This window comes from Pyrus communis, chromosome 12, assembly GCF_041283825.1.
Source record: "Pyrus communis isolate YQ-2024b chromosome 12, ASM4128382v1, whole genome shotgun sequence".
Classification (NCBI taxonomy): Eukaryota; Viridiplantae; Streptophyta; class Magnoliopsida; order Rosales; family Rosaceae; genus Pyrus; species Pyrus communis.
Window position 1 is genome coordinate 24,586,630 of NC_142576.1, and position 22,084 is coordinate 24,608,713.

The 22,084-nt window shown below is 35.3% G+C and overlaps 2 long non-coding RNA genes and 2 pseudogenes across 2 annotated transcripts; all 4 read left to right on the top strand.

The window, feature by feature from the left end:
• The first annotated feature begins 776 nt into the window (after positions 1 to 776).
• LOC148692582 (uncharacterized) lies at positions 777 to 2,825 on the top strand. The gene is made up of 4 exons (XR_015954500.1): positions 777 to 978; positions 1,490 to 1,610; positions 2,139 to 2,392; positions 2,512 to 2,825. It is a non-coding gene; the product is annotated as an uncharacterized LOC148692582 (long non-coding RNA).
• Positions 2,826 to 11,447: 8,622 nt separating this feature from the next.
• LOC148692583 (uncharacterized) lies at positions 11,448 to 12,919 on the top strand. Its single transcript, XR_015953874.1, has 3 exons — positions 11,448 to 11,659; positions 11,761 to 11,834; positions 12,849 to 12,919. It is a non-coding gene; the product is annotated as an uncharacterized LOC148692583 (long non-coding RNA).
• A 1,277-nt stretch (positions 12,920 to 14,196) lies between these two features.
• Positions 14,197 to 16,920, top strand: LOC137744217 (receptor-like protein EIX2; annotated as a pseudogene).
• On the top strand, positions 16,075 to 17,936 carry LOC148692584 (uncharacterized; annotated as a pseudogene).
• Positions 17,937 to 22,084: the final 4,148 nt, after the last annotated feature.

Genomic DNA, 22,084 nt, shown 5'->3' on the forward strand with positions numbered 1-22,084 from the left:
CTTAGAAGCTTTGTTGCTTCTTCTTACTTCTTACTTGACACTCTCACTTCTTACTACTTGCTCTCTTGGTTGTTACAAATGGTGTGGATGCCTTCTCCTTTTATAGGCATGGATGGAACCTTGGAGAAGTATGAAAACATCATGCTAGAGATATCTAGATAATTCCACTACCTTCCTAAGCTAGAATTATCTACACTAATCTTGTATGTTGGTGGAATCCTCACCATTCTTCTAGACTCTTCCACCAACTTGAACTTTGCTAGAATTCTCTAGCATGTGCATGGATCTTTCTTTGTGTATGGGCCGGATCAATTATCTTTGGGCCAAGACAAGATTACAATTCAACAGTATATGCCACCAATAAGTTTAGCAGATACAGCTTCGCTGATAAGTAATTGCTACAGAACTCAAATGCAAGAGATATCCAACTTGGTCCAAGAATCTTAAGGTGATTTAGGACCAGAATCAATAGATATTGCACTTATACACGCCTCTTCTCCACACAGCAGACATTAAACTGAAAATAGAAGCACAAATTGGAGATAGAAAATTATCACACCAGTAATATAGGAACTGCATTATTTTGCAACTCCTGTTTGATGAAGTCCTCCTGCAAGTACGAATTTAATTAGCAGTCAACTGTATGTGACTCTCTACACTTTTTTTTATTTTATTGAGGAACAAGACACTATTATAACTAATAAGTTCCAATATAGACAAATTGGCGGAAGAGTGCCATTAGGAAAACTACTGAAATGGAGTTTTGAAAAATAAAGGTAAGATCTGGAAGTCAAAGTTGGATTCTGTTTTAAAACAGAAAATGCATGGAATTTGGAATGACATGAAAAACTGTACGATCAGAAGCTCAATTCAGATATTTGGATTCAAAATTCAGTCATTGTTAATACCAGCAGATCAACAACAACGCATTTGATTTGGGAGGCAATGACATTCAATATGTTTCACTCCATTATGCGGGTATTTTTTCGATAGATTTATGTATTTTTATCCCCCAGTGAATTCGAAATGAAATCAGAAAAACGGATTTAGTAAACAAATTGATGAAAAATTTTTTTTCGTGTCCTGTTTTTGATTTGTTTGGTTTGGAATTATATTACTTTTTTCTTTTTTAGAGAATAAAGTTGCCCTTGATTTTCCAGTGACATTTGTGTAGCCTGCATTTAGTCATATAATGAATGGTGGTGTAAATTCAGTTCTTATAGACAATTTTTTTTTAAAGATTTCTGGGTTTCTTTTTGCTTCTTATCTGTTAAATTACTCATCTGGAAGTTAATTTTGTTCAAAGACTAAGTATTGTTCTTCAATTAAAGATTTCTGGGTTTTTTTGGTTGCTTCTTTTCTGTTAAATTACTCATCTGGAAGTCAATTTTGTTCAAAACTAAGTATTGTTCTTCAATTTCGTTAGTTCTCCAGAAATGTCTGAGAATCCATCAATATGATATATTATAATTCTGACCCTCCTCTTCAGCTCCGGCCGCAGGTGCGTGAAGGCCACGTGATCCTGGTCGATTGTCTCTTCCTCCACAGTTCTGGACAATGGTTTCGAAGCCCTGGCGATTCTGACTTAGAATAAGGTCAATAACAACAAGGTAATGGAATTCAATGTTTTGTGTATTTAGACGTAGGCATTATACATTTTAATTGATGCACATACTTCTAGAGGCTATACAGATAATGATGGAAATATCCTGCTAGGGGATTCAATAAGGAGGAAGCTAGACTTGGTAAATGCCTGAGATTAACCAAGTTCACCGCCACTTTGCCATCCCCGTGATTTTTTTAAAGACCTTCTGCGTTGTTTGCTACAGTTGACAAGCATATTTTTTTTATTAGACCTTTCGGGTTGAGTCTTTTGACAGAATCCACATTGTATTCAACTTTTTGACATTCCACAAACTGACAGAATCCATATTTTTTTTATTACATTTTCTGCTAGAAGGCTGGAATTGAAAATATAAACATTCTTGCATATAATGGTGACTAAAGGCGTACTTCAAGGCACAGAAATTACGAAGTTTGTAGTCCTGTTAATTTTGAATACTATTATGTATTTCAACGTACTAGTGTTCCATTGTCCAAAAAGAAAACAATTGTACGAGTTTCTGATTTTCTTGCAGTTGAAGAGGATCCTGCTGATGCTGAACCTCAGTTTAACCCTTTTACTGGATCTGGAAGACGCTTGGATGGGAAACCTTTGAAATATGAGCCAGCACCGGCTTCTTCCTCAGGATCCAAAGACAAGAAACCTGTAGTTACCAATGGAAATGCGCAACCTTCTACAGGATCTAGTTCACAAGCTACCAGTGGTCAGGCTCAGGGAAAACTTGTTTTCGGAGCAAATGCCAGTCGCACTCCTAAGGAGACAAAAAAAGTACTCTTGCTTCTCTTGTTTCATGACTTCCATCAGCTAACTTTGGAATTATATTACAAACGTTGCCAGTTTGATGTGATGCTGATCGTAAATCACTCTTTTTCTTTTCAATTCTGCAGGAAGCTGCAAAAGAGACTAAGAAAAAGAAGCAGTTTTTGTTGTTATTTATTCATCTAGGGGATAACTTTTTGTTGTTTGGTGGAAGGAATATTAAAACACATCCACACCCTATTTTATCAAATTGTTCTAAAGTATCTGATGCTGGTTTTAGAATTCTCCAGACTTTCTAACTCAAATCTGTGCCAAGAGAACCCAACTAAAGTGGTTCGCCGCTCCATGTCTGAAAATTTTGTAATTTTCGAATTGTTCTAAAGTACTACTGAATTATTTGTAATTTTCGAAACTCAATGAAAATTTTTGCGTTGTAAGCATACATATTGAAATTTATGTTATAAATTGTTTGATAAGGAACAGATGTAAATTAGAATCATACTAATATAGGTATGCTATATAAATAAATAAATTTGTCATTAAAAAATATACGTAAATTTGATAGCTCCATAAATTTGATAGCTCCATAAATTTGGGTTACTGTTATATTTAGTACGGCCAGTATGGTGCCATTCAGGTGTTCTTGACTAATCTCTGCAGTTTTTCAATTCATCTGGGGCATTTGTGATTTTGAACGACACTAAAAAAATTTATGGGTTATAGGAACCGCGGTTTAAGTACATGGGTCCAAATTCAGAGTTGCTTTCTTCTTCCCTCAAAATAAGAAGAAAACGCTTCCTCAACTCCATATTTTGGCGCCACAGGTATGTTTGTGTTCTCTAAAGCCTTTTACTTCTTCCGGTTTCTTCTGAGCTATTATTTTACCCATATGTGATTTGTAAAGTGGAGGATTTGATTTCATATGTCTGAGTGTTTAGGGTTTTGTACCATGCATACTTGAGCTTATTGATCCAAATGGCTACAACAGTGTGCTCAACCAATTTCATATCCTCAGGCTAAGGAGAGTATATTACTTGCCAATGAGAAATATACTTCATATAATAGCAATGTGATGATGTGTGGCATGCTTTAATTAGGGATAGCTTTGTGTAGTAAGAATGCCATAGAGAGAGAGTCACATATTTGTTGTTTGGATTTGGTTAATGTAGGGATTACGCTATGAAAGCCGAGGACACACAAATGACACATGTAAAACATTTATTTCGTTGCATGTGTACGTATTGGATGAGGGGAAGAGAAATGAGGTTGAGAGGGAGTTTGTGTTCAGAGAAAATGGGTTGTATGTGGAGCTGACAGTTAAGCCGCTTCTGAGATTAATGAAATTTCCAGCTTCGCAAGTGCTCCAACGGCATGTCAATGGTAGTTGGGTTTGCATTTTAGCATTTCATAATAATTCACCTTCTGATTTTACATGTGATGAGTCCATTTAATACTATATATTATTTCCTATTCTTGGTATATTTTGGTTATTATTTTGATGAGATTTTGATGCTTTGTTACGTATTTTTAATGTAGGACATACGAATTTGTTTGGAGCATAAAGTAATCAAACGGTGGAATTTTTGAGTAATTCCAATTGGAGCGGGTTCGTAAATCTGTCGAGGAGATTGTATCAAAATTTCATAATTTTATCTTGAAGCATCTGATCGTGACGAATTAATTTATGCCCAGTGCGCAATACTGATAGATTAGGCTGCAGAGCTTATTTGTGATTTTTGGGCTGGAAGATGATGCATTTTGGACTTGGGCTCTTCTTGGAACTTGATGAGGATTCAAGTCGTTTTGGGCCTGTTTTGGAGCCCTGAAGGTCTAGAAACGTGGTTATCTCTTTGATGGGCAGATTTCCTAATCATAATAGGAATGTAATTCCAAGTTATCCTTTTATTATTTTATTTTCTAGTTTTTAGAAAACCTTTTTCTATCAGGGTTTTAATTTGGAGTAATATAAATAAGGCTAATTAGGCATTAGGGTTTTCTAGGCAACATTGAGAAAAAAAAGAGAGGAGGAGAACACACGCACTATTTTGGATTCAAGTTTATTTCTAGATGTTTTCTATCCTTGTTCTTAATAATATTTTATTTTATGATTGTTCGTAGCCTAGTTTCTTTTTAGGGCGAAGCCTTGAGCCTTAGCAAGAATATATAGTTTCTTTTCAATTTACTTATGATATTATGCATGCATGTTTTGAATTATTAATTACCGTTTTAAGCTATCTAATTGTCTTAATGATTTGCGATCATTGAGATATTTAGAAAAGCAATTTGATGCAATTTTGGTCAGAATGTTCCCTGAAATTGATGATGGCTTGTTGTGGTTAATATTGGTAATTTCACTTAGAATGAACACCACTTCTTAAGGGTTGCATGGTTTTTCAAAAGGTTTTCATAAAATTTAATGAGTCTTCCATGTTTATATTTGATCCGAACATCCGGACGGATGGTATGTTAGATATACGTTCTATGTTGGAGGTCCCAAGTAGAATATATATATTAGGAAAACCTAACCTTCAAAACATGTATGGGTAATCCATAAGTAATTGGAAGAACTATGTAGAATTGTTAAGGTGACGGCTGAACCCTAGGGTTTTAACAAATTGATTTTCTTTAAATTATTCTTTAGTCAATTTCTTTAAATGTTTTATTTTAAAATTTGTTTTTATTATATTAAATTTTAAAATAAACATTTTCTAAACTTTGTTTAAATAATTAATGAAGAGTTAGTTTTAAACACAAATTATTCATTCAATCCATATGGAAAACAACCTTGCTTGAGCTGCTATACTGTGATAATCTTGTACTCTTGCAAGTATTTTTAAGTGTTTTTATCCCTACTTTTGCAGGTGGTAAAAATCCTTATCAACATGCATTCCCTCTATTCTTTCAGTCTCCATGTACCTTTTTTAGTCTAATGAATTTAGTCTTATCTTGTCTATCTGCTTTTGATCTTTTTCACATTATTGTTCTTGTGGTCTTGTGTTTGTGTTTATGTTTGAGATGTACTAATTGCAATATTACCCGATTACGGATTTGTAAACACATCGTTAGAATAATTAGCTTAATGTTTAGGATTTGATTGTCTACATTTTTTTTTTTTTTGGACCTTTACCCTTTTAAACTTTGCTCCTTCCCCCTACAATTCCTAACTTCGCCACTGACTAAAGACAAACATGTATTTTGTTGGGGCTTTACTTGTTTTGGTCTTTCAAGAAAGAAGAAAGGATATTGCAATGTACTGGAACAGACACTTGAAGGATATTGCAGTGTACTGGAACAGACATATGATATACTGTTTTTCTCGTATTATAGTGCGTGGATTGATTATTAATTTTATATTCTAAAGTATAAATTGGATCGTCCACTCATAATATAACATATGAGTCCGTTATATACACTATGTGGGTATGTTCTAGTATATTTCAATAATTTTTCTTGTTGAAGAGCTAGCCTTTGGTTTGCTTTCTATTATATTACTAGTTGCATCGAAGAGTGCATTTTGCTCCCAATCCTTAATGATCGTGAGCATTACCACTACATTGATTATGATTGGTTTAGTTTAGGTTTTGACATTTAAGTAGTAGACTCAAAAAAAGCAAGTGGTCTTTTACCACAGTGGTGGAAAGATGTTTTACCCTTGCATGACAGCGTAGGTTCGAACCTCGTCGGCGGTTAATCTAACATCTAACTTACTAATGCTATCACTCAACTAAAAAAAAAGTAGTAGACAAATCTAATCACATTCATCGACAACAATTCATGTGGTGGTAATGCTCATAAAAATGCACTTTGAGTGGAAAAGCTGGGGTTAGAAGACAACCATTTCACTGAATCTCTTACAATTTTTAAACCCTAATGGAATTACCGAAAATTATATACTATATTGATGTATCGGATAACTGGGTTTAAACATTTTAGCTGTTCAAACATTGGTGCATCTTGTACAGAGATGACGCATAAAACCCCAAAAGGAAGTTTCTTGCAAATAACCCAGCGGTTAGGTTTAGTCAAGCATTGACCTTTTCCCCGAAATACAAGTATAGGTTGAAGCATCTGAGGGGGGAAATGACATCAATTTTTTAACTTTTGTCACCACTTTAATCATAGTTAAAGCAGATTGAGCACGCTAAGTTAGCCATGCTATACACAAAATACATGCTTCACCTAACACCAAAAAATGAAGAGTGGTATTATGTCCGCTATATTGTCTATTTTTCACCCACTTTCTAACAAAAGCTTTAGTGACAAGTTTATTCTATTGAAAATTACATAGAAGGACATAAGTAAAATATAAAAAAAGTGTTTTTGTTTGGGAACTGAAGTGACGTAGGCAACCCTACCTCTCTCTATATCTCTCCGGCGCACCACCGCTCCTCACAACCCAACTCAAAACCAAGCGAAAGGCCCAAGTTTAAGTGCTGCTTCCTTTTGATTGAGTAAACATATTATACCATTCTTAGGATTTAAGGAACGATTCTTGGTATAGACGCAAAGACTTCCACAGGTAGCTAGCCATCTCATTGATGCATTCATAATATCTGCTCCTACACGGCTTGCAAACTTGTAAATATCCCAAGTAGTGATTACCAGTCTACCAGCATGTGTGGTGTAGGTGATGGACTTGCAAAATATAACAACATATCTAAATCTGTTTTCGTAATACCACAAGAAAATAACAGTAAATAAGATGATAAGTTGTGAATTGTAATGGAACATGAAGACCCTTAATTCAAAGTTTCCACTGCATATGGATTTCTACAACCCATCACAACCAGCTGTGTCGACAAAGGACTTGCAAACTTGTAGAAGGGGTTGTGAACACTAGCCACTCATTTCAGTTACCTTTTTTTCTTTTCTCCGTCCGACGACTTTTGTTTTCACCAACAAGTTACTCATCTAATGATATTACTCTTCTCAATGTCGAAAGAGTTCCAATTTCAAAACCTCTACCCTATTAATTTCAAAACTTGAAATTTTGGATTGGAGAAAATAATATAATTTTCCAAAAACTTAGCTCATGGATAAGTTGAAAATGGCTATCAAATTCAGGGGACAAACTAGCAAAGCAGCCTATATAAATAAAGGACTTTAGGGCAAAATTGAGTGAATTTTAGGATTTTAATCACCGGGCGGGGGATAGCTTTTAGGTCCAGGTCCAAAAACATTGGCTATTGTTTTGGAAGTTCTACTATGGCCACCTCATTGTCTTATTCTTCCATCCAATTTTTAATGCAAGTTTTTAACGACAAGTTTACCCTATTGCAAAATTGCTTAGAAGGTCATAAGCAAAGTATAAGGAAAGTATTTTTGTTTGGGAACTGAAGTGACGTAGGCAGCCCTGCCTATCTCTGTCGTTCTTCGGCGCACCATTGTTCCACAAAACCCAACCCAACTCAAAACCAAGGGAAAAACCAAAGTTTTAAGTTGATGCTTCCCTTCGATTGAGCAAAAATATTATGCAATTCTTTGAATTTAAGAAACGATTTCCTGGTATAGACGCAAATAGTGGAAAAATTGACGAAGAAGACAGAGAGATAAGAGTTTAATAAAACATAAAAAAGCTTATTGAAGTTGGTCTTCATTAGCAAAAATTAATTAGTGTTTGGTAAAAGCATTTAGCTAATTTAGGCAGGAAATACCTTCTTAAATTTTAAACAGGTCTGTAACTAAAAGCATCTGGTATTGCATTTTACTTCTCATTTGTCCATGTATCCAAACACTGTGTAACATCTCTTCTAGACTACTTCCCAGTCTAATGTGGGGTTCTTTTCATTTTCTTTGAATTTCATCCTATTCTTTGTTTTAATTTGTTATGGCTTGCAAAGGCCATGATATTTATGTAATAATGTAAAGCTTAGTGAGTGATGTGGGACAAACGGAGTGTAGTTTTTGTTCAATAGTTTGCATTACTCAGTAGTACGAGCAATGAACGGTCAGGATTGAATTGAAGAAATACTATTTCTTTCTCAACTTGCCAATCCAATGAATAAAAATTTGGCTTACCATTAGTCCGGGACTATTGAAGACAAACACGTATTTTTTTTTTTTGGGGGGGGGGCTTCACTTGTTTTGGTCTTTCAAAGAAATAAGAAATGAGGGATTATTGTGGTGTACAGGAACACATATACGTGGTATACTGATCTTCTCATATTATAGTACGTGGATTGATTATGAACTAAAGTATAACTTGGTGATTTACTCATATTATAACACGTGAGTCTATATGTATACCATGTGGATATGTTCTAGTATAGCCGAAGAGTCTTTGGTTTGCTTTCTATTATGTTACTAGTTGCATGGAACAATGCATTTTGCTCACAATACTTCAGTGGTCGTGAGCATTACCACTACATTAATTGTGGTTGGATTAATTTAAGTTTTGAGATTTAAGTAGTAGACAAATCTGATCACATTTATCGACAACAATTCATGTGGTGGTAATGCTCATAAAAATGCACTTGGCATGGAACAGTTCTTATTAGAAGACAACTATTTCACTGAATCTCTTATAATTTTTAAAAGCCAATGCAATTGCCGAAAATTCTATATTGTATCAAATAACTGAATTTGAACATTTTTAATCGGTTAAACATTGGTGAATTATGTACATAGATATAGTATAAATCCCACAAAGATGCTTCTTGCAAATAACGCAACGGTAGATACAAGCATAGGTTGAAGCATGCGAGGGAAAATGACATTTCAGCTTTTGTCACCAGTGTAAAAGTGTAATCAATCAAGATGGCTGAAATTTTCTGGAATGACCAGGTCCTCCTTACGCGCATTCACTTTTGCTTTGGGTTTTTATTTTCGAAAGCTGGTTAAAGAAAAAGATAAATTACTTTTGCTTTAGCACTTGCTATTTGCCAATTGTTAATTGGTTTAAATTTGAATTATATCCACCATAAATAATACACAACATGTCGGTAGGGGTTTCACAACTTGATATGGTCCACAGCATTCTCTAAAGAAAATTGTGTTATAATGGATAGCCACTATCACCACAGTGCTGCTCACTATTTTAGAATCTTAATAACTATTTCGCTGTTTAGAAAATTTGTAAATTACGACTCAACAGTCATATCTACATAGAGACTACCAGCATGTGTGGTGTACCTGACTAATCTTATCCGTTATCATTCGAACAAAATATAAGAACATATCTAAATCCGTTTTTATAATTTACCACAAGAAAAGAACAGTAAATAAGATGATAAGTTATGAATTATGATGGAACATGAAGATCTTTAAGTCAAAGTCTCCGCAGCATATGAATTTCAACAACCCATCACAACCAGGTACCTGCTGTGTCAACAAAAGACTTGCAAACTTGTAGAAGGGGTTATGAACACTAGCCACTCATTTCAATTACCTTTTTTTCTTAGACGACTTTCGTTTTCAGCTCTTTGACCTACATCTATAATATGTTCCTATAAATCCCGGTATAGCGCTAACTTAGTAGCAAACATCTCCCGGCAAAGCAAACAAAATTTTGTGCAATAATTAGGGATGGACAGCGGTTATGGTGGACGGGTAACCGCAGTTATTTACTAATAACTATTTATGTTCATACTCGCATAACCGTTTACCCGTTGGGTAATTGCATAAATTGTTACACCCACACGCATAACTGTTTATAAACGATTAACCATACCCATAACCGTGTACCCATTTAACTATAACCATTTACCCATTTAACCATAATCATTTACCCATTTACCCGTTTTTGAACCCGTTTATCTTTTTTTTACCCATTTATCCCTTTTTCACCCGTCTACATATATTTTTTTAACAACTTGAAAATTACAAAATAACAATTTGTCATAATTTTCGTTTTCTAACAATTAAACACCGTTATAAGTACATTTTAGCATGCATTTCCTTATTTTAATTATTTAAGTCCTCATACAATTCCAATAATTGAAATAATAGTTTATGAACGATACTTTTCTGATACACCCAAGCAAGTCATTAATTATAATCCATATGATTACAAAATAATTTTTCTAAAAACAAAAAGTAGTTATTATCTTGAATACTAGATGATTCAAAACTCTAAAATATTCCGAATTAAATACTTTCGAACACTAATGCTTTCAGAAGAGGTTAATTAATTATGTGGCTTTGTGCTTAGGTGTAATGTGTCCCTTAATTTACGTGACTTTATGGAGCAACTGCATGGGAAATATGTATGCTGATATCAAAATGGGATCTACTTACACAATGTGGTCACGTCATGGGTACATAATCTTCTTGCTATGATTTTGTTATCAGTCAAACTGTCACAACCCGTCCCGGAATTTTAATTCCGAGGACGTGAAGTTATGAAAATGCCCTTAAACGGGACTAAGGGGCGTAAAATATGTTGTAACTTGATGATTTGGGGATTGGGTAGGAACCCCACATCCCTCAAATCTCTCCCCCATTTCTGCATCCTGTCTCTCTCTCTCTCCTCCCTCACAAATCTCTCATTCTCTGTCAGTTCTCTCTCTCTCCTTCGAACTCACACGGACCACCCACAAACCACCCTAAAACTATACCAACGAAGGATCTAAGACCACCATCGTACTCCTGAGGACCACACGAACACGATGGTACCAATTTCAGGTGAGTTTCACTTCGGAAAACATGGATTTCAATTTCACTGTGCGTGTGCACTGTTCATGCACACGTAAAACTTGATGTTTTCTGGGATTTTGAAGCTTGTAGGAAGCTTGGTGAGGTCCTAAGGAAGCTCGGAGTGCTTCGTTTGAAGGATTTGGACGTCGGGATCACGAACTGTAAGTCCGGCCGAATTTTCGTATTTTTGGAAAAATTTGATTCCGTTGTTTTTAGGCCCTAAAACTAGTCCAACGTGGTAGATTACGATTAGGGCTTCATTTTGGTATAAATTACGTGAAAAATGGACGTAGGAACACGGAGAACGACAAGTTCAAAGTTTGGCCGGAACTTTCGAGGCTTTTTCTGGCGAATCCACGGCGATTTAGGGGTCAAGGAAGGTATGGATGTGTTCGTCTCGTCAATACCTTCATTTTGATATATAGTACGTCGAAAATGGTTAAGAAATGAAGAAGTTATGACACTTTGAAATTTACCCAGAAATTCCGGCAAAACACCATCTCCGGCGAAACCAGTCCGGCGACGCGAGGAAGAAGACGCGCGCGTGGGCAGCGCGTGAACAGGGCGCGTGGGGACGCGTGAGAGCTCCAAATTGAGTTCTGAAAATTGTCACGCGTTCGTGACGTCGTGTAGATCACCGTGGTATATTCATACACCCAAATTGAGCAACGTATAAGAAAGTTATGGACGAATGTTTGGTGTATGCGCGTTAAATAACGTCAATTTGGTTACTTTTTGTATAGGTGAAAATTATACAAAAGAAGAATGTAACCAATCTAGGGGAGGCTCAGGGACCTACGAGACGTCGATGTGATATGTGAGTGGGCAGTTATTTTTCAGTATATATATATACGTATGCTTGACGTATTTTAAAAGAAATACGAATTAAATATCCTGTCATATATGCATCATATTTTAATATGTGCATTACCATAATTATGCATACTGTTGCATGGTGCTGAGGAGGCCCAGGTAAGCTACATTTCAAATACATTTGATATACGTATGAAATACGTTTGGGATACGATTGAAATACTATCATCACATGCATTGGTAGTAGCATACATTTATATATGTGTATTTGGTGCTGTGGACGCACAGGTAAGTGCCAGGTAAGTGGTATTCATGTTTGTATTTCAGTAGTAGTTTGAGATGCTTAGAGAGCTCATAATCTGCACCCCCGGTGTTAGTGCTCCCGCCCAGAGAGGGGCAGAGTCCTTCACGTGATGTTCACCCGCACCACACGCTCGCCTTGGATCCAAGTTAGGTGCAAGCCTTGTCGTGCAGACCACATTAGGTGGTTCCGACTCGTAGGTGACCCGCGATTATTCGCATAGTCTTCACGTGATCGTAGCACTAGAGCGTATATATTACACCCAGTCCTGTCGTACAGACCACGTTAGGTGGCTCCGACTTGTGTGCAGATTCAGATGTTGAGTTGAGATTGGAGCTCTATATGCAGCGGTACATGTCACGTTAGGTGACTCCCGGCTGCCAGATTATATGTTATTGATGTGAATTATGCATGAGCATTTACATTTATTATGAGATTCTAATGTGGCATATTCTCAAGCATGAATGGCATATCCTCAAGCATGAATGGCATATTCTCAAGCATGAATGGCATATTCTCAAGCATGAATGGCATATCCTCAAGCATGAATGGCATATTTTGGAGCATGTTTGGCATATTTGTACATACGTATATATGTTTATTTTCTGGGAAATTATACTTGTTTTACGGCGAGGGGTTACAAAGTTTTGAGAAGTGTTTGGATTTGGAAAAGAATTGTTTTGCTGACCCACTCAACTTTGTTTTGCGCCCCTCCAGGTTCAAGAATTGCAAAGGTGTGGTGACTACGAGGAAATTCAACGGTGTTCTGACAGAATGGACCAAATAAGGACTCACTTTCGGGTGTTTCATTTTAGAAGTTGTATATTTTAAAGCTTCCGTACTGTGTAAATGGTTACGTCACTCTCACGTGACGGCCAGCATGCCCTCCTTCGGGACGGGGTGTGTCACAAACTTTATACTGTAATTTAAAAATATTGAATCGCATGAGTGTTCACACGCAAAAGTATTCATCCTTTATTAAATTAAGGGAAAACTTGATATAAATCCAATTTTTTTAGCCAATAGTAGGAATAGTCCAATTCATTAAAAAAAAAATTGAAATAGGTCCAATTTTATAGACTACCTTTTGAAATAGGTCCAATTTTTAGTGACTTTCCAATCCTTAAATTTAATTATTTATTATCAATAATTATCTATTCAATGATAAGATTTATTATAAAAATCAAAATTCTTCCTAATTATCTCTTTGATTATTTCTTTTTATTTTTATTTTTTGTTATTTCTTGTTCTTCCTCCTGCTTTAAACCCCATTTATAGATTTTATTTTTAATTTTTATAATCAACCTATATCACAGGTTAATTATTTTTATGTATCGAAAGATTCTTTTTTATAATCAACGTGTCACAAATTCATGTGTCTTGCTTGTAGGTATATTATGTTTTTTCCTACCTTTTAGTTAGGTTTCATATCTCGCTTACAGGTATAATATATATTCATATATTTGTTACTTGAGTTAAGGTAAAATGTTTTGTAGATAATTTATGTTAGTATATTAGTTTTTTTTTTTGTTGAAAGATATTAATTAGATTTTTTTGGAGTTGGAAAATCCATAATATTAGAAGATTTTAATTGATTTTTAATATTTAAAAAAAATATAAAATGAGTATAAAAGAAATAAAAACATGTAATTAGATAATTGGACTCACTCCTAAAAACCATCTATGTTTTTGAACCTAGATCTAAAAGCCCCTTAAATTAAATGGAGGGAGAGATGAGCGGGGACTTGACGTTTGAGACTCTGAGTTTGGTGGAGAGATTGAAAATTTAGGGTTTTTAATTTTGTTTTTTTTTTTTTAATTTTACATATATTAAATTAAATGGGTAAATGGATTCCCATTATAATAGCAGGTAATACCCATAACCGATAGATACCTGTTATAACCGTGAGTAATACCCATAACCGTCTATTTAAATTTCACGGTTAAACGGTTATACCCATAACCGTTTGTTTGTCCAAACACCCATAATTGTAACCGTGAATTTTAAATGAACGGGTAACGGCAGTTACCCAAACCCATACGTATTTTGCCCTCTCTAGCAATAATGGATAGCTATTGTCATCTCAGTATTGCTCACTATTTGCTTCTTTTGCTTTTGGTCTCTTTCTGCATGCACAGTACTACTAAACTCCGTTCCTGTTTAGCTGGTGATGAAATTTCAAGCAGTGTGAAAAGAAATTCATACACTGAAGAAGAAAGACAAGCACTTCTCGTCTTTAAACAACATCTTGTTGATCATTCTGGTAGGCTTTCGTCTTGGAGGGTCATGATTGTAGTCAATGGGAAGGCATTTCATGCAACAACAGCATTGGTCATGTCGTGAAGATGGACCACCGGAATGATGAAGGGTGGATAAATGATTCTTTGCGAGGTAAGATAAATGCTTCTCTATTGAGCTTGAAAAATTTAAATTACCTGGACTTGAGCCAGAATTGGTTTGATAGCAATCAAATTCCTAAGTTCATTGGGGAGCTTAAAAGTTTGCAATATCTCACTCTCTCCTTTGCGTATTTTGGAGGAGAGATTCCCCCCTGTCTTGGTAACCTGTCAAGCCTAAATTTTCTTGATCTCGAGTCAAATCAAGACTTATCTTCCAAAAAATTTGAATTGGCTTTCTCAATGGCGTTGATCTTAGCAGCACAGGAGTCAGTTGGGCATATGATATTAACATGCTTCCTTAGAGTTACATTTATCTTCGTGCCAAATTGAAAGCAATCCACTCTCACTGCAGAGGATTAACTTGACATCACTTTTGATCCTTGATATGTCGAATAATGGTATTAAAGGTTCTTCATTTCCCCGTTGGGTTTTTAATCTTACCAGCCTCACAACACTTGATCTATCCTGGAATGATTTCAGCGATCATTTTCCAAGTGGATATTCAAACTTCAAATCTCTGGAAAACCTTGATTTATCTTATACAGGCTTACAAGGTCAAATTCCTAAAGTGAGTGGAAATTTATGCAAGCTAAAGGTCTCAGGTCTTTCAGGGAACAAATTTGATGGGGGGATTGGAGAGTTTTGGAGGAGTTTCTCAAATTGTTCAAGTAATACATTAGAGTCACTAGATTTGTCTAATTGCGAGCTTGAAAGCTAATTGCCGGTCTTTTTAGGAATGTTTAAAAGTTTGCAGAATCTCAACCTTAAAGAAAACAATTTGTGGGGCACAATTCCAGATTCCATCGGAAACTTATCGTACTTGAGAACACTAGACCTCAGTTATAATAAGATGAACGGCTCAATTCCAGAAAGTATTGGACAACTCTATGAGCTAGTTTCCCTATTTCTATTTGGTAATTCATGGGAAGGCATTCTAACGGAAGCCCATTTCATAAATCTCACTAAATTACAAGGTTTTGGAGTAGGAAGTATAAACCGATCCATGTCCCTCATTTTCAACGTGGCTTATCATTCGGTTCCTCCTTTCAAGCTCCACACAATTCAAATCATAAATTGTGGGTTAAAACCTAGTTTTTGGGTATGGCTTCAAACTCAAACTGAAATATCTGATGTTTTCCTTCGTGGTAATGGAATCTCGGATTTTATACCAGAGGAATGGTTGTTGAAAATATCTTCCCAACTCACCCACCTAGACTTGTCTTACAACCGATTTCGTGGAAACTTTCCATGCCATTTGAAATTTCCAAATTTAACGTTTATTGATTTGAGTCATAATCAGTTGGAAGGCCCACTCCAACTTTGGTGTTTCCCTAATGTTGATTCCCTTTTTCTAGAAAGCAATTTCTTTTCCGGTCCAATCCACTCAAATATTGACCGAATGATGCCCAAATTGCAAGAATTGTTACTTGATGAGAATCATTTGAATGGCACTATTCCTCCCTCTATTTGTAACATCCATAAGTTGTAAATCCTGTCTCTAAGGAGTAATCAGTTTTCTGGAGAACTCCCTCATGCATGGAATATGGAGAGCAATATGGTGTTTTTAGATGTTGGTCAAAAAAATATGTCCAGTAAGATTCCCACTTCATTGGGGGTACTAAGTTCCCTGGAAATATTAAAGCTCAACAACAACAATTTTGGCGGTGAAATTCGTGATGCTTTGCAAAATTGTTCAAATTTGAGAAGTATTTATCTTGGAGACAACAAGTTATATGGGAAAATGCCTCTATGGATTGGAAGGTCAAATGTACCCATGTTGTCTATGCTACGATTACGATCTAACTATTTTAGTGGACATATTTCCCAACAATTGTGCAATCTTGATGGCCTTCACATCCTTGACCTTAGTAACAATAGCATTTCAGGTACTATTCCAATGTGTTTGGATAACTTAACTTCTCTCGTCAATGATGATTATTGTGGAGCCAAAAATAATCACAAGGTGACACGTGGATTTTTGGTTAAAAGGACAAAATTACCCTCGAGGCACATCGGATTTCCTACGCGCAAGCAGTGGACAATCATTCTTCAATCAAGCCAAAAGTGCCCAAAATAGGTAACAAACTCAAAATTATTTCATCAATCCTCATCTTATATTCCCTAAAAGGTATTGACTCCATAACCTTCAAAACATTCCATACACATTGAGTTAATTGGCCAATTAATGGATTTATTACCTAATTAATCCATTAATTACCAAATAACTCACCCATTACACCCCAAAAAACACCCAAAGGCTGGCCACTCTCTCTCCCAAGGAAGGCAGGCCATGCTCTATAAATTGGACCCCATTTTCTCTAAAAAGCTAGGTGACACACTCTTGTAAAACTCCCAAAAACTCTCTGAACACTTTTCTCTCTAAATTCTAACTTTGGCATTGGAGATTCTTCGACCAAAGCCCCCCCCCCCAACATTCATTGTGGGCGCGTAAGGCTCTTGACCTTGACCAAAGGTGTTGATTGTTTTGTAGGTGCAATTTTGTCAAAGAAGGAGAAGGCGAAAATTTACATCCACAATTATGGTGGATATGCTTATAATAGCTTTGAGCATTCTGATAATATATTTGAGCATGCCAAACTGACACTTAAAGGAGAAGAACTTGTGTACAACACAACTCTATATCTTGTAAAGATCATTGATCTTTCATCAAATAATTTACAAGGCGAAATCCTTGAAGAAATAAGCAACCTCATTTTATTGGGCACCTTGAATTTGTCCATGAATCAATTGAGTGGAAAGATCCCCTCCAAGGTCGGAAACTTGCATTGGCTCAAAACTCTTGATCTCTCATACAACCACCTTTTGGGATAGATTCCTCAAAGCTTGTCATCTTTAACCTTTTTGGCCCACTTGGACTTATCTTACAATATCTTCTTCGGAAGAATTCCTTCTGGTAACCAACTTCAAACGCTCAACGTTTCGTCCATTTATATGGGCAATCCATGGCTATGTGGCATTCCTCTCTCAACTAAGTGCCCTAAAGATGACACTTCTACTGTGAAAGATGCAAAGGACAAGAATGAAGAAGGAAATGATAAGTTGTAGTTCTATGTTAGCGTGGTACTTGGCTTTATCGTAGGTTTTTGAGGTGTCTGTGGCACATTGATCTTAAAGACATCGTGGAGGTATGCCTATTTCCAATTCTTTGATGACATCAAAGATAAGATAGCACTAGTAATTACATTGAAAGTGACTAGTTTCAAAAGGTTTTTATCTTGAAATTTGATACATAATGTGATGTTTTTCCCCTTCTACTGTGTGCTTTTGTACTTGCAACTTATGTATTAAATAAAAGAATTATATCTTTCAATAAATGTTCCCACAAACAATTATGTAATGACTATCCATTTAATACAAGAATTATATCTAGTTTGTACTTATCAATCCCATAGTACAAATTATATATGTAACGGTATCTATTTAATGTTGCAATTAACAAAATAACACTTTGTTCATAAAGTAGGTGATCACATGTATATATTCTTCTCTTTTACACTTGAATGTCGTTGAACTCGGCCAGCGGTAGTCCACCTCCATCGCCTTCTCGATAATGAATATTCAATGGGCCTAATTAAATAATATAAGAAGGGTAAACGAAACAAAGGCAACATTTAAGTATATAGGTGCATTGAGCCCTTTGGGTTACAAGTTGTTGACTTTGATCTCAGCTAATTATATATAAAGCATACACGAGTGACACATTACTCAGAACGCATCAGATTCAAAACTACAGTATTCCAAGCAAGTATATGAAGATGCCTCCAAGATCTCATCCAAGCTGGTAAAAACGCAATCAGTTAACCACCAATAATAACCTAATATCTCTGTTTATACCCTCAATCCAAACAACATCCACTTCCACTACATATTTACATAAGATAACGAGTCAAATAAATACATTCTAAGAGAAATATATTCACTTAATTATTGATCTCATTGATTTCATAAGTTTCTTATTTAATCTCATCAATCGAATTTCTTTATCAAGAAATATATGTCATTCAAGCATTCAAGTAAGGGTTTCAAAATTTGTTTACTAAATTTGCAAATTTTTTCTACAAATTTTAACTCCCTAATATTACCTTTCAAGTAAGGGAGAGCTAGGTCTAGAATTCGGAATTCGAAAGAACTTGAATGCCTAATTAATCCAAACATACCTACTCATAGAGTGGAGACAAATGTCTCCTCAAATTCTTTGAATCAATGGGCCTTGTTCTTTTCGGCTAAGTAATGGACCTCATTGAATAACAGAAAAGGCAATACCAATCACCCATCTAGGGTTTAGATTGTTTGAGAAAAAAAAGAATTGAAAAAAATCTAGGGTTTGACTTATGGTTCGTATATATAAACTAAGAGAAATTCTAAGGAAATCTTTTTAAAAGTGAGATTTTTTATAAAATTTTTGTCATTTTACAGTTTAACGACAATTCTTGTATCAACATTATACAATTTTGTATTGAGAACATGAGAGATGACATAGTCTATAGAGAGTCACACTTTTAAGAACGTCCTATTATAGCATTTCTCATAGGATAATATATATTAATTTGTTGTCCAAGAGTGAAGAGGGTATGTGTGTGAGTTTTGAACCAACTCATTATGTTTTACCGCACAAGGAATTTAAGGATCTGGAAGATACGTGTGAAGTAATTTTAAGATGATACACTGATTATATCCTAACAAATACGTCCATAATATTCTTGTCTAGTGCGGAAATGAAGCCTCCACGATGTTTCTTATTAAGCAATATTATTAATAAAAAGAGCTAGCATAATTAGCACAAGAGATATGGATTAGGATCCATTTTTGTCGAAAGTACATGGAAACTAAGATGAATGTCGTCATATGCAGTATGGAAGGAACACACACACACACACACACACATATATATATATCCTAACAAATGACGTCCATAATGTTCTTGTCTAAAGGAGTATTTATATAGAAACACACAAACACACACATATATATACATACATACATATATATATATATATATATATATCAATTATTTCTTTGTCTAGTGTCGAAATGAAGCCTCCACGATGTTTCTTATTAAGCAATATTATTTATGATATAATAAAAAGAGCATAATTAGCACAAGAGATATGAATTAGGATGGATTTATTATATAGAAAACTAGATTTTAATTCTTAAATAAGATGAAAATTAGAAAAATATCTTATACAAGATTAAAAATTGATTTTAGTCCCTAGACTGTATTTAATGTCAACCTATGTATTTAATATCTCTCTTTTTTATTTATAATTTTATGGTGTTCATAAATTAAATTTTATGAAAATATTATATGTCACATCCCAGCCTAGGGCAGATCACTTCCTGGGCCCACTCCACCACTGTAGCACGATATTGTCTTGCTCTCGCGCGAACTCACTTAACTTCAAAGTTCCAATGGAACCCGAAGCCAGTGAGCTCTCAAAAGGCCTCGTACTAGGTAGAGATGGGAATATACATATAAGGCTTATAGGATCCACTCCCCTGGGCGATGTGGGATGTAACAATCCACACCTCTTAGGGGCCCGACGTCCTCGTCGGCACACTTTCGGCTAGGGATTGACTCTGATACCATTTGTCACATCCCGGCCCGGGATGGATCACTTCCCGGCCCCGCTCCACCACCGTAGCACGATATTGTCCGCTTTGGGCTTACCATTCCCTCATGGTTTTGTTTTTGGGAACTCACACACAACTTCCCAGTGGGTCACCCTTCCTGAGATTGCTCTCGCGTGAACTCACTTAACTTCAGAGTTCCAATGGAACCCGAAGCCAGTGAGCTCCCAAAAGGCCTCGTGCTAGGTAGAGATGAGAATATACATATAAGGCTTATAGGATCCACTTCCTTGGACGATGTGGGATGTAACATTATAAATTTTAATTCTCATTATGGTAAGTATCTTATATAAGAAAACATTTTCATAAAGATTTTTTGGTACACTTATGTTTTTGCGTATTTTCTTTCTTCAGTACCACTAATTCGTATCCGCAAATTTGATCCATGCAGACAAACATGCAGCCGCGACATGCATGCTTTATTGTCCTAGAACAATTGAGCGGTCAATCGATCAATATATATACACACACACAAATATGTATATATGTACATATAAGGAGAATCCTATGTACATATATATATATATATATATATATATATATTTTTTTAACACACTATATTATCCATATTCATGAAGCACCTCATGACTAGATGCAGAGAACCCACGATCCAAATTTAACCCTCTTAACTTGAGAGAGAGAGAGAGAGAGAGAGATCTTTCTTTTCCTTGCTAGGAAGATTTGATGTCTTCCGGGAGAGAGACCAAAAAATGAGGCTTTGCATTGCATGCATACAAGTTCGTATACCTTTTTTTTTTTTTTTTTTTTTTTTTTTTTTTTTTTTTTTTTTTTTTTTTTTTTTTTTTTTGCGTTTGGCTCGACTCTAAAGTCATGTTCATCGACGGAGAAAAATGTGATTGGCAGAGGAACAGGATGTTGATTTTGAGATTGAGATGGGTAGAGATATTACGTTGTTACACTAGCTACATGCCATAAAATATACACTTAACAGACATAATTAAAGTAATTCTTCAGTATGTTTGCACGTATTATTAACGGGTTAATGTTAAGATTTTAGAGGCATGAGTCCAACAAATCATTACTAATGGTCTGTTGAAATATGTCCCACAAAAAAATTAATGAAATTAAATCTCTTATATATTGAATAGTTCGACGACTAATTGAATTTAGGTCTTTTGTAAAAACTCTAAACTTACTAGTTTGCACATGTAATTGAGTTGAAGACAATATGGGTATTGATTATTAGTGGACCGATGAGCTATCTCTATATTTTACATTGTACTAGAGCATACTAATCATCTGGGAATGATTGAACTAAAATTGGGACCACGAATCGCAAACCATGAAGCCCCAAGTTGGGACACCTAACTAAAATCCTCAAAATCTAAATAACAAGTGTCATTGATGTGGAGTTACCTTCGCATGTGGCTCACTGAAAATGGGTCATACATAAGGTGGCATGTTGAAACATGTCTGACATCTTAAACATAATAAAATTAAACTCTCCTTTTATACAATACTAGCCTCTCCGCATGCGCAAGAGGCTTTTTTTTAATCACGAGCGCTACGCGCCCCTAAAAATATGTTGAGTTAGTTGATACTTGATAATAAACTCTGCTACATGCTAAACTTCTTGATTATCAATCTCTTTGTTTCTTTAGCTAACATGTCTTCCTAAATGAAAGAAGGTGAATGATAATAAAAGTTATGAAATTTATCCCCATATTTGTTTGGGGTTATCTCATTGAATATTTCATTGTAATGCAAAGCTTGTATAAGTATATACTAAATTTATCTTTGTGAATGAACTTGATTTTAATTGTAACAAATTCAAGCTACAATGAACAACTTTAGTCATTAAATAGTCTACAAAGATAAATTTATGCCCAAAATGAAATTCACTCTTTTCCTAAGAATACATTGAAGCAATACTTTCAGAG